Raw genomic sequence first — 12,113 nt, forward strand, 5'->3', positions numbered from 1 at the left:
AACAAGGAACCATGTATTTACTCAGGGGGTCAACTGAGCCAAAAGAAGCTGCAGAAATCTGCAGAAGGAAAAGTGTTTATTGCTGTCCCTCTTGGTAATGCCTTGTTAGGAAGGTAAAAGGTCAAGGCTCAAGAAAGTAACTTGCTTGGGCCCCTGGAGATGGGGACCCTTCAGAAGACACTAGGGCATTGTCTCTGGGGAACTGGACCGTTCCAGAAAGGTAGGAGCTAGAGTCTTCAGAACACAAGGACTCATTGCCTTAAGAGATCAAATCCCCAAGAAAAGGCCACTTACTGACTAGTCAGAACTATAGAGAAGGAAGTCCAAAGATGCAGATGATAATTAGAAGGTAACTTCTTAAATTGGTTGCCTCTTCTTTACCAGCAGTCTTTCAGAGAATGTCAGAGCTAGAAGAGATCTTGGGGATGGATCATCGAGTCCAACCCCCTCCTTTTAGAGAGAGGACAAGTGACTTGTCCAAGGTCACATAGGTAGTCAGTGACAGAACTCCTGTTCTTCAAAGACAACAAATCCTTCCAACAGCCAAAACTGTAAACAGAGGTAACCATGGCTGAACTCTGAAATCTACAGATTCCTCTGGTTTTCTTGATGCTGCTTTCTCCTCCCAGGGGTGGCCCCTCAGGATTCTTAAAGAACCATGTGTTCTGCTTCTTTCTGCCTACTAGAGAATGCACTCCAAGGTACTTTGTACAGATAGGCACTTTGAGAGGTGCTAGGAAGTTCTGCCTGCCCTGCCTAGATCTCCAACCAGTTGGTTATTAATGCCAACATTAAATCTTCATGACTTTGGATTCTCTATTTTCCAGAGCCTCCTCTTAAAATCCAGGGCACGGAAAGAGAGGAGGGAGGGTACCAAAATAAACTCTTGCTCTTGGGCTCTAGGAGAATGTTCCTTCTGCTCAGGAGAGGTTATCTCCGGTTGTTTTTGACACCCCTCTTCTCCCATGCAAGATTGCTAACCAGAAGAGGAACAGGTGGTGCACCAGGAAACAGTGATGGGGTGCTGTCCCAGAAGCCAGGAGAATTGAATTCTGCTCCTTATTCTGCTTTTGGCGATCTGAGCAACCTTGAGCAGTCACCAAACCTCTAAGCTTCAGATTCCTTGCTTTCCCATTAACCTGGTATGCCTCACCCCACATCCTCTGGACAGCTCCTAACCTTTTTTTTTCTCTGTGACTCTCACCTGAGAAATGCCCCACCTTAGTCCCTACCAGGAAATACTTCTAATAATGTATAACTAGGCCTAAAGTCAGCTCAGTGCGATGTATCACGGAGTTGACTGCATGGGGGGAGCTATTTGGGGCTGATATAGGCTTAATAAATCCATGCAGAAAACTATAAAACCTTGAGAGCCATAAATTCCTCTGCCTTCACCCCACAATTGCTCTGTCCCATCAGCCCTTTACCCAGTTAATCACAAATCACTCTAAGCCCAGTGATAGTTCTCCCAGGCTGGTTGTGTTTCTATCAACTCAGGGAGCTGACCTCTACTCCCTTACCTATAGGGGATAGATCACAAAGGGATCATCCTACTCCCTCATTTAATACAGATGAGGAAGCAGAGATCCAGGGAGGATGAAGTACTTTCCTAGGGTCACACAGGTAGTGTCAGGGGCAGGATTTGAAGCCAGACCCTCTTATTCTGTAGTCCGTTCTCTTTCTTCTAGAACACACCACTGCAGAACACACCCTTTAGCTGCTTAGGCCCTGAACTCTGGTTTCAAGGTTGGAATCAGCTTGGTGTTATGGGAAGGAACATTTAAGTGGGTATCAAAAGACACTGGGCTAAGTGACCTTGGACAAATCACCTCCCTCATTGGGCTTCATTTTCTGTTCTGTAGAATGGGGGTGATAATAACATTGCATCCTTCCCAGGACTGTTATTAGGAAGGCACTTTGTAAATGTTTAAGTCTTACAGTGAGCTGGCATTTATCATGAATTGGTTACAAAGAAGTAGAATTATGTGATAGAGATGGTAGTGGTAGAAAGGGCCCTGGTTTGGGCTGAATCCTGGTTCTGCTATTTCCTGCCTCTGTTATCTGCAGTTAGTTTCTTCCCTACCGTGTGCCTGAGCTTCTCTATCTGTAAAATAAGGAGTTTGAGCAACCTCCAAGGTCTCTTCCAGCCCTAAATTCTCTTAAGTATTATTCCCATTTTATAGGTCAGGATACCAAGGCACTGAGGTTAAATTATTTGCTCACGGTCATAAAACTAACATGACAGATTCTTGCCCTCAAGGATCTAAAATGAGAGCATTCACATAGAAGGGTAATCAATGATACAAAGCAGTATGTGACATGGTGACCTTTTCTCTGACTTTTACAACCTCAATACTTTGTTGAATCAAGACATAATGCTTCTTGGAGGTAGGGTGGGGGATCCCCAGGCTGCCTAAGGGGGGACAAGGTCATAAAGGGAGCAGGTCAAAACTCCCATGCCAATTAGCTCGAGAATGACCACTGCGCTTCCTGCCTGGGCAATAGGGAGTCTCTAAAGAAAAAAGCAAAACAAAACAATAAATGCACTTATGTATGATGCTGTTATGCTAAAATTATAATGATGAAGACTGTAAATAATAAAAGTTCACATTCCTATGGAGCTTTCAAGTTTACAAAGCACTATCTTCACAATGACTCCATTATTATACTGTTTCCATTTTACAGAATAGGAAACAGCCTCAACAAGCCCAAGTCACACAGCTAAGAAGTATCAAACAAAGTAGGAACTCAAAGTCTTCCCACTCCAAGACCATGACGACCATGATGCCATCATTTCATTCTACCATATTGGCCTATTTCTCCAGTAAGTTTTTAATCAATTCATGGGCCTGAAGTGAAAAGAGTCCTGTACTTGGAGTCAGAAGACCCAGGTTCAAATCCTAAAACTGCCACTTACCATTTGGCATTGAGCACATGATTCCCTTAGATGAGCCTTAGTTTACTCATTTGTAAAATGAGGGTGACAATACTTGTACTCCCTATTTCAGAAGGTCAGTGTAAGGAAAGTGTTTTGTAAACTACAAAGTCAAAGAATTGTGAGCTGTTATTATTAGTGCCCCACCAAATCTTTATTGAATGTCTGAATGAATAAGTAAATGAAGAAATACCACCCTTGTATGTAGGCTCTGAGATTTCACCTGGCAGGGTCAAGCCAAGGATATGGGAATGTGGTATTTTTAGATAAGTCCTTACCATAAAACTTAATCTGCTTCATTTCTGAAAGATCCCCACCCTGTTTCCAGTCCCAGTGCTGAAACAGCCCCTCGGCCTTGGAAAGCATTGCTGGGCTTATCTTCAGGGAAAAGAAAACTGTAAATGGGCTTTATGGCTCTTAGATGATGTCTGGTAAAGGCAATGATTGGGGCCATAAACCATGGGCCTGCTCGACAGGGAACTGCCCTGCAGGAAGCCTGGAGACTGATGCTTTGGGGCTCAGAGATAGGTGCTGCTGAGCAAGGAAAGCAGTTATCAGGTGCCCGAGGCACAACTTCATCAAGGTTAACTGTAAAAGGCCTCAGAGGGCAAACTTGGGGGATTGGGGGAATGAGAATTCCTTAATCTAGAGAAGGCTGAAGGGACACAGCCCTGCTTTTCAAGATCAAGATTAATATGCTGTCTTTTGTAGGGGGTCTTATACCGAAGAATGGTAGAATTATACAGCCTTTAGGGTTAGAAGGGAATTTTAGTGCAGAATATTAGAACTGGTGATTGATTACCTTAGGACAGAGGCTGGTGGATAGATACCAGGACTGGAAGGGGCTTTAGAACAAAAAGGGTGACAGATTCAGAAGGGACCCTAGCAAGGAAGAGATTCTAAAAATGACATAGTCCCACCTTCTCATTTTGTAGTCAGATTCCCCAACTAAGAAAAGTCAGGCCAAGTTCAATGGGAGAATCTACCCCACCCTGTCCCTAGGCTCCAGGAGTGAGAAGAGGCCCGGTCTCTTTTTCCCCCCAGGACCACCCATCTCATGGGGCCCAAAGGCAGATCTGAGCACTGGCGGTCTTTCCCATAGCTTCAGGAAGCCTCCTCTGACCTTCCTCACCCCCAAGCCCTCCCTGAGAAAGCATTATCTTTATTGCCAGGAGGCTGTTTGCCCAGGGTAGCAACGTTTCACTCACCCACCTTGGGCTGGGCTCTTTGAAGTTTTGCTCTCTTTCTCTTCCATTCTTCAAAACAGGTACTTCAGCGAAAAGAAACCAGTCCTTGAATCGACAGCGGAAGAGTCAGGAGATTGTGTTCCTATCTTTCACTCTGCCATATATCGTCTTGTCCTGCTCTCTAGTTGTACCATTTATATATGACCTGTGTCTCCAACTAGACTATGAACTCAGAATCACAGGATTTCAAATTAAAAGAGACCTCAGTGTCTCTCTAGGGCAACCGAAAACTGAAAAGGAATTCCCTGGAGGTATATCAATCAAACAAGTAGCCATCCAGCCTTGGCCTGGAGACCTCTCTATCCAGGGTGAATGTACTTCCTCTCTGAGGCAGCACAGTCCACTTTGAATAGTTCTAATTTTTAGAAAGGTTTTCCTAATATCAAGCCTAAACTGATCTTTTTGAAACTTCTATCCATTGCCCGTAGTTCTGTCCTTTGGCAATGATCAGAACAAGTATAATCCCTCTTGTAGGTAACAGCCCTATAAATACTTGAAGACAAATATCATGTCTTCTTCTCACCCCTTTCCACCAACCACCAAGTCCAGGAGAAATATTCCCACTTCCTTCCACCCATCATTATATGGCATTGTCCTGAGTTCCCTAACCATTCTGGTTATCCTCTCGTGGCTGTTCCCCAGTTTACCTCCTCAAAGACAAGGACTTTTATTTTTCTTTATGCCTAATCTCCAGTTCCAAGAATGAGTTTTCATGGAGTTTTTCACACTTCTCTAGTATTCCCCTATAGACTAAGTACACACTTTGGTGACAATGAGAGCCTAAGGGAGCCTATAGTCTGTGACCACAAAAGCAGGTAAAGCCAGCTGGACCCCATCCATGCTATGCTTTACCACTAGTCAGTCAGTAAGTCAATGAGCTTACTAGGTGCCTACTATGTGTTCAGGCAATTTGCTAATCATGGGAGATAGAAAGAAAACCAATTCTTGCCCTCTAGGAACTCATAATCTAACAGGGGACTCAATGTGCAAATGACTGTGTACAAATAAGCTACACACAGGCTGAGCTGGAAATAATCAGAAGAGGGCAAGGACTAGAATTAAGAGGGATCAGGAAAGGCTTCCTGCAGAAGGGGAGCTTACTTTAGTTGGGGCCTGAAGGAAGCCAGGAAAGCCAGGAGGTGGACATGAGGAGGGAGAACATTCCAGACATTGGACACAGCCCAAGAAAATGGCCAGGAGCAGAGCAATGGAGTCTTGTGGTAGAACACTCAAAATATATAGTGGGGTATGAGGGGATGGTGGGGGTGGGGGCTGGCCTCTATGGCCAGATTAGGGGGTCCTGAGCATAAGACCCCTCCTTGTTGACTTCATTTGATATCTATATATTTTACAGGGTTGCGAGGCGTGTGGTACTGCCAGAACTTGAGCCCATCTATGGATTTACTCGAAGAGTTTATATTGTGCTTCAGCAGGCTCAGGTCTCAACTGGATCATGATAAATCCATGAACCCCACCATAAGCCGCTGTGGGTCTCTGAGCAGAGCTGAAACCCCATGAGGCCCCCGGTTACCTCCACTCTCATGGGGAATGGGACAATGTGTTCCCCTCCTCTTTGTGAGTAAGGACTGATAAAGAACAATCATGCAGAGCTTAGTAAACAACTACTGCTATGGAGATACTACCCAAAGAGAGCAGGAATTTATGGCCTTGGCTGGCCAGGCTTGTTTCTGAGCACCAGATAGGAGCAGGGGTCATAAACCAGGACATGTGCACAGAAAGCTCCCAACAATCCCTTCTTCAGGCTAGCAGGGGGCGGAGCCCTGGCCATGGTGCCTGGTACGGTGACAAGAGGGCTGGACTCAGATTTAGAAGATCTGGGTTCGAATCTCTCCTCAGACACTTACTACCCAGCATGATTTGCCAGTGGTAGTTAGTTCCTTCAACTCTAAAATGATGGGACACAAATGTCCCTTCCATCTCTAAGGCCACAAACCTGAGAACCCTGGGGGTCAGATAATGGAAGGTTAGAACAGAGAGAGCAGTGAGAATGCAAAGTATTAGCATCCACAGGGATCTTACAACAGAAAATCAACTGTCAGAGTCAATGGGGGTCAGAGGACAGAAAATTCTGTTAGAAAGGGAAGGGACCTGAGAACAGTGTCAAAGCTAGAGACAGGACCTTGGGGGGTCATCGAGCTCAACCCCATCATTTTGCAGATGAAGGTGAGGCCCAGGGATGGGACACTAATGACTCACTGGGTTTCTTGACTCTTAGTCCTGTGTTTTTTTTTTTCTTTCTGGGAGTCAGATCTGTGATTTCATTGATACTGAGAACTTCAAATGAAGAAACTCCACTATAGGCTGGCACCTGCCTTGTAACTTAATCTAAAGCATTTTGCCTGGGGCACCAAGAGGTTAAATTACTTGCCCAAGGTCACACAGGCAGGATATGTCAGAGACTAGACCTAGATGACCATGATGGACACTTTTTTGATATACATCCAGGGAATTCCTTTGCAGTTATGGGTTGAACTGGACGGATACTTAAACAATCCAAACCTTCTTGACTTAGAAACCAGTATTTCATCCGCTGAATACCACCCCCCCCCCCCACACACAGAGTCACACATACACTCACACACATCCTTCCACACACAGATACACACTCACAAATCACACACATACTCACATTCATATACACGCTCATACACACACACACACTCATACTCATTTCTATTTATTTAAAAGCAGATATCTATGGTAGAGGTGACAAAGGAAACAATCATCAGCCATGAGCCATTAACTAATACCACATTGCAAATTAGTTTATGTGATTAGCTACTGGATAGGTACATTTTGATGAGTTGGGAAAGGTGCAGAACATGGGGACAATTGGGAGTGGGGGAAGGGAATAAGTATGTAAATAGTCTACTGTATGCCGGGCACTAAGCTAAGTGCTTTGTACAGATACCTCCTTTGATACTCACAACCACCATGTGAGATTATCCACATTTTAAAGTTGAGGAAACTGAAGCAAAGAAAGGTTAAGTGACTTGCCTAGGGTCACACAGCTAGTAAGTGTCTGAGGCTGGATTTGTACTTCAGGAACAGCACTTTATGGGCTAGGCCACCTAGCTGCCTTTGGGAAGGGAGCAGGAATGAAAGGACATTGGGTAGAGGACCCTTGGTGGGGAAGAAAGAACGATACAACAAGAGGTGTGAGCTGGCAAAGAAAACTTCTGCTTAGTTTGTAATTCTGCTGGGGACATACCTATTATATGCTGGGGGTGTGGGGGTGGGTAGTGCTGAAGGATGTGGAGATGACCCAGGTAGCCTGGTTTGTGGTAAAGAGCTCAGGACTGGGAGTCAGTAGAACTGGGTTTGAATCTCAGCTCAAATCCTCACATCCATTCTCTAGGCTGGACCAGACAGTCTCTAAACGCCCCTTTGCCAGTTTGGCATTCTATGCTGAGATGTAAGGCCCTTTCCCATTCTAGGTTCTCAGGGCCCCCCTGCTCTGACATTTTGTGTTCTAGACTCTGAGGTTCCGTCTAGCTCTTTTGTTGTTTGTTCTAACGTTCCATATTGTAAGTTCCCTTCTACTGCTGGACACCAGATAGGGGTATCTTTGGTATCCCTTGAAGCTCCACTGAGGCCACTGGCAAGTCTCCACCCCTTCCACTCCACCCCCAGGGGCCCTGTTCCATAAATGCTTGGGCCTGTCTGTTCTCCAGGGCACCTGGGAACAGTGAGTACACCCTGTCCCTCCCAGGAGCCCCGTGCAGTGCTGTGCTGACTCAGAAGGTTAGCAAATCAATCAGTGACTGGAAAAACACAATCCCCGCCCTCATCTCTGTTTGGAAACTCCTCCGTGTCAGTCTTCCCCCAAGTGGTGCTTCTTCAAACAAAGTGGCTTAGGACCTCGGCAAAGAGACATGTAGATTGGGGCAATTTGTTTATATCAGGGCCTGTTAATAAAGGGACACAGAGGGTGAGCTAAGGTTTACTCCATGGAGCGAACTCCAGCAATATAAACAACAGGAAAAACATGGTCTAGCTAGGGCTGAGCCAGAAGCCTGATGTGCTGTGCACCAAGGCCCACAGTCTCAGACTGGATCAGACCTGTCAGTCAAATAAATAGTAAAAGAGTAAGTGTGATAAAGTGAAAAGAGCCCTGTGGTTAGGGGACCTGGATTCAAATCTTGACCCTAACACTTAACTATGCTGATTAACCCCGAGTAAATCATTTCTCTAAACCTCAGTTTCTCCATCTGTAAAATGGTGATATTAGTTACCCTATCTTTTTTTTTGGAGGGGGAAGACAGGACAATTGGGGTTAAATGACTTGCCCAAGGTCACACAGCTAGTAAGTGAGTCAAGAGTCTGAGATTGGATTTGAACTCAGGTCCTCCTGACTCCAGGGTCAGTGCTATATTCACTGTGCCACCTAGCTGTCCAACCCTATCTTTTTATGGAGCAGTTGTAAGGACATCTATAAATCTCTTTTTAGATTTTAAAATGTTATAAATTTCAGTCCTCTGTAGACATATGAGCCCTTAATAGGACTATCATCTTGGGGTAATGGAAAACATTGGATTTAAGAAGGAGAAGACCTGGGTCTTATAGTTTCTTCTACACCTTGGTTCTTCCCTCTGGATCAAAGAGGAATAATTATGAGCCTCCTTCCACTGGACAACCCTTCAAACATTCCCCTTTGTCTGCAGAATAAATCATAGACTTCTTAGCCTGGCACTGCAGGTTCTAATCTCTCTTTCCAGTAGCCTCTTATACAAATACAAGCTGTAACTCTCCAATCTCATCCTACCCATTGCTTCATACCTTTTTGAGAGGGGAATCTGGGCCATATCTATCCCTGCATTCCCAATACTGAGGCTAGGGCCTTGAAAAAGTAGATAATTAATCAATGTTTGTTTAAATGAATTGAGGCTGGTGCATTGTAGTAGAAAGAACCCGGGTTTTGGAGTCAGAGGACCTGAGTTCAAATCCTGATTCTGCTTCAAATAGACACAATCTTGAAAATAGCTTCTACTTTCTGGACCTTAGCTTCCCTCTTGGTAAAAAGAAAGGGTTGGCTTAGGTGATCTTTAAAGCCTACTCTAGCTTTAAGCCTGATGATGAATGAATTGTTGCTCAACAATGCTCTGTTCTTCAGGGACTCAGAGGACAAAGCATATGCCTATCCGCAACATAACTGGAGAATACCAGAATAAAGCAGTAGGATTCCAGGCAGGAAGGTGAATGCTGCATGGCTTATACAGCTAGGTTAGGGGGATCTTAGGCAAAGGATTCCTAGATTCTTGGACTCAATAGCTTTGTTACCTGGAAGTTGGTCCTTACCAGACTCAGTCTGAACTGACATAAGGAAAAGATAAGGGTGTCTGAGAAAGTTCAGATGTGAGATGGTGACAGTGGAGAAAAGTTAGAAGGGATCATCTCTTGGCTCCCAGATCAGTCTTCTTTCCATTACTGACTCCCAGGTGGGGCTAGGATACATTCACTGGGGTAGGGCCTCTTCTAGCCTGGGGGTCCCATTGTCTCACATATGGCCAGTACCTAATAGAAGGATTATATCAGGGGTTGGCAAACTATGGTGATGAATGTGGCACAAAGACCATGTGTGGCCACTGATTAACTTCCTGCCATTTGGGTGAGCCAGCTGCCATGAAAACAAGTTTTTATAGACTCATAGAATCTCCAAGTTAGAAAGATCATCTAGTCTAACCTCCCATTTCATCGTTTATGCCATCTCTGACAAGTGGTTCTTCTGCTTCAGCTTGAATATCTCTAGTAAAAGGAAGCTTACTACCCATAGGGGCAGCCCATTTTACCTTTAGACAACTTTAATTAGGAAGCTCTTCCTTATAGTGTTGAGAGGAAGGAATTAATCACTTTGTATGTAAAATTATATTCTGGAACCCTTTCTAACCAATGCCCTACAAATTACAAGATGCCCTTAATAGTTAAAAAAAAAAAAGAATCAGCCTTGGCCCCAGGCCCCAGTCCTGTCACATTGCTTCCAGGTTGGAACTGCTTGAGAGCTGAAGATGGTGATGTTCCAGATGCCAGGGTCATCTCACCATTGGCCTTCGCCCCTCCAAACGTTTCTTCCTGTTAGTGTTCTGTCATTTCTTAAGTGTACAATGTAATGGGAAGAAGACTAACTTTGGGTCTGAGTCCCGGTTCTGCCACTCAGCTTCTTCCTCTGTAGAACTGAAGTTGATGCTGTGGGAATGGCACTGGGTTTGGATTTAGAATGCTTGGGTTCAATTCTCGACTGCCATTGTCTTAGCTGTATGGTCTTGTCTAAGTCACCTAAACTTTACTGGCCTCAGTTTACTCATTTGTAAAATAAAAGGGCTGGAATAGAGGGTCTCTAAGGCCTCTAAATCTATCGCCTTTTCCAGCTCTACGATCCTCTGACTAGATGACCTATGCCCCTCACAGCTCGAACATTTTATGTTCTAAGGTTCCTTGTAGCTCAGAGACATTCTGTGATTCTATAATTATACAATGAGGCCAAATGGAAGATGAAGGAGTAGTCTACAGCATGGGATAGAGACAAAACCAAGCTAAGGACCTCTTCCATAGGAGCAAGACCCCAGGGTGCCATCTTGAGGCTTCCTGGATTCTCTGAGCTTATCCCTGTCTTGGGCTCCCCCTGCTGTCTCCAGGAGGAAACACAGCTCAGCACAGCCCAGTTCAGGCAATGAGGAGCCAGAACCTAGGCCTGGGCAGCTGGCCCGGGGAGGCCAGAGAGTGTGTGTGTGTGGGGGGGGGGGGGGGGGGGGGGGAGGGGGGCGGCCCGCAAAGATGACCACACAGGGTTTGCTCCAGGAGTCCTGTATATCATACACTTCTTACCAACCTCCTTTCTACCATTATAATTTCCCAAAGATCATGGTGACATCAGGTCACAGGAATCACCCTGAGCCCTCTAAGAGGAAAAGAAGCCTATACAGAGTCTGTGCATGTGAGGAATTGTTAGTGGGTTTTGCACCATCTCTGAAGAAGCTTCAACCAGCTGCCTCCCGGACACCTGCCTACTATTGCTGTGCTTCCCTCAAGGCCAGAGTTCCAGGACAGTTGTCTGTCTCAGGGACAGCTCTGCTTAGCACCCACAGCCCTGCTCTCACTCACCCCCAGACCAAATGGAAGAGGATGAGGGGTTGGAAAATAAGGGAGAGCACTGGAACAGGATCCTTTTCAGCAGTGATTCTTAATGGGGTCTGTGGACTTGTTTTAAAAGGCAGATAAGATGGATAGTTGTATTTCTACAGTTATCAACCAATAATTGGTTTCCTTTGTAATCCTAAGTTTTTTATTTTGTGTATTGAAAACCATTATTCTGAAGAGTCCATGGGCTTCACCAGACTGCCAGAGGAGTAAGTGACACACAAAAAGCAAAAAAAAAAAAAAAAAAAAAGGAGAGAGAACCTGGTTCTAGGACCCTCTGTTATGATGTCAAAGCCAGGAAAGCCCTTAGAACATCAGATTTGGGGGGATCTTTGTATACCATACAATCCAACACCCTCATTTTACAGAAGCAGAAACCCAGGTTTCCTCAAAACAGGGAACCGGGGATGACTGGTGGTCACCTTAGGGTCAGACAGCCTGCAGTTCATTGGGAAGGGATCTGAACTGGAGTCAGAGGATCCACCTTCACGTCTGCATCGGGAGCCTGACTCACTACACAACAGACCCCGGGCCAGTCACCAGCTGCCTCAGTTTCCTCATCTGTAAAATGAGGATCATGAAAACAGACACATTCAAGGTTGCAGGGAGGATCAAATGCCTTTCAAAAACCTGAGCGTGTTGTGTAAATGCTAGCAAAACCAAGAGCCATTGGCTTTGAAGGGGTGGCTTGCTTTCTCTCCAAGCCTCAGTTTCCTCATCTGTAAAATGAGGTTGTTGAGATGATCCTTCCGACTGGGATAGCCTGTTTTGTGCTT

This window comes from Petaurus breviceps, unplaced genomic scaffold (assembly GCF_028583685.1).
Source record: "Petaurus breviceps papuanus isolate PSGF00001 unplaced genomic scaffold, PetGlider_PUasm1.0 90845, whole genome shotgun sequence".
In the NCBI taxonomy this organism is placed as follows: domain Eukaryota; kingdom Metazoa; phylum Chordata; class Mammalia; order Diprotodontia; family Petauridae; genus Petaurus; species Petaurus breviceps.